This window comes from Austrofundulus limnaeus, unplaced genomic scaffold (assembly GCF_001266775.1).
Source record: "Austrofundulus limnaeus strain Quisiro unplaced genomic scaffold, Austrofundulus_limnaeus-1.0 Scaffold20, whole genome shotgun sequence".
NCBI classification, from domain to species: domain Eukaryota; kingdom Metazoa; phylum Chordata; class Actinopteri; order Cyprinodontiformes; family Rivulidae; genus Austrofundulus; species Austrofundulus limnaeus.
Window position 1 is genome coordinate 3,301,528 of NW_013952422.1, and position 1,775 is coordinate 3,303,302.

A 1,775-nucleotide genomic window follows, 5' to 3' on the forward strand; every position below is an offset into this window, starting at 1 on the left:
AGTCTAAGGTTACAACTAATCATGGATGCCTTTAAAAATGGCCCCCTGGTTTATGAAAACACACACAAAGACAGGTGCAAAAACGTCCCCATCTTGGTGGCGGGTAACACTAATGTCACAAAGAGAAGCTTRAATAAAACTCAGTCAGAAATTTTAATCACCTACTCTGAAACATCTCATCTGAAGTGTGCAGATGATCTAGTAGTTCTCCTTAAACATGTGAAACTAGATCATCTGTACATTTACATTAATACATCTATACATTTTATTATTTTTAGTCTTTATTTGATATTGAATTTATTGTATTTTACCCAAAACACTCACCAAACATGTGCAATATACCAAACATCATCTCTTGTTCATGCTGTGCACATTTTCTTAATATTTCTATTGTTTATGTGTACATGAGCATGCTTATTTTGTAATCCTGGGTGTTTATACTTATTTTGTTGTAGTGTGCTTATTTCTTTCTTTTTACATTTCTCTGATCTGAACGGTTGCAGCTRTAATACCTGTAATTTTCCTTGGGGATCAATTTTCTGATTCTGATTCTAAAATGTAAGTCGACGTAACTCTTTCCAAACAAATCATCTGTGGMGCCTCGACTTTTTCCCCAACACATTATGTTAAGTGTTAATTAATTCATGCAAACACATCTAGTTTTGCAAATTTCAGCTCTGATAATAGGATCCAGCGTAAAAAAAATGTCAAAGTTTCAGTCTGCTTTTGAAGTCAGTTATACAACATACAYGATTATCGGCACAGCGTTGAACCAAAGAGCTTTCTTGCATAATTTTAAAAGAATATTTTCCCATCACTTAGTCCACTACTTAAAAGAAAATAAAGGATGCAGTTTGCGTCAGAGCTTTCGGAGGATTGTGGAGATGTACAGTAATTGTTTGTCTGAAAATTTTTAACAGATATGTGAAAAAAAATAAATTAACTTAAAATAAACAAGACAGTGGGTTCTCCAGCCAAGTGTTGAATAAGCATCACATGTGGGAGGAAACACCCACTTCAGGTGGCCTTAATGCCTATATATAGTGCTGTAGACTAACAAGGAGAAACCTCAACCCTTCAGCTTTATCTTCCACATTCTTTCTAAAATGAATGCACAATTACATTATTTTGAAATGTTACATCACACTCAAAAAGTCTGATTTTCTAGTCTAACCAGTATTTACAGCACAATCTGAGTGTTGCTCTTTTTTTTTTCACGTGAAATGGTGCTATTAGGACTGAGCTGTAAGTAAAGCTCCCGAAATCCAGTTTTAAAGGCAATCKCTGCCTCACGAAATGATCACAACATTTCCCGATCAGAACATTAAGCCTCGGCGCGGTTGAGAAAAATACAGAGTCGTGACACTAAAACTCACAGCTACGGCAGGCTTTTTATATCTAAGGAGCGGCGACTACTTATCATGCTTGACCTACTTAGATAAAATATAAGAAACACACAAAGTCATATTTTCATTTACACCACAGGCGATTTGTGGAGTTTCGTAACTGACGATGGGATCACAAATCCCCTTTTACAGCCTAGCAAGTTGGGGAATTTGCTCAAAGTATCAATCAATTATACAGCAACTTGATGCTGTTAAGGCAAACGGTGACTTATTATTATTATATTTCACAGTCAAATGTTAAGTTTTTRAAGGAAGTTYGAGATAATGACTACTGGTAGACTACYGCAGATCTGATGGACACAAGTTAGAAATGAATCCAAAGCTTCAACAACACTTGTAAAATCTCAACATGTGTTATTTCACAGTAAG

At 35.4% G+C, this 1,775-nt stretch overlaps 1 protein-coding gene across 1 annotated transcript in view; it reads right to left on the reverse strand.

Moving 5' to 3' along the window:
* Positions 1–1,775, reverse strand: part of camkk2 (calcium/calmodulin-dependent protein kinase kinase 2) — a gene marked incomplete in the record, with an annotated part of 19,778 nt that overhangs the window by 16,155 nt on the left and 1,848 nt on the right.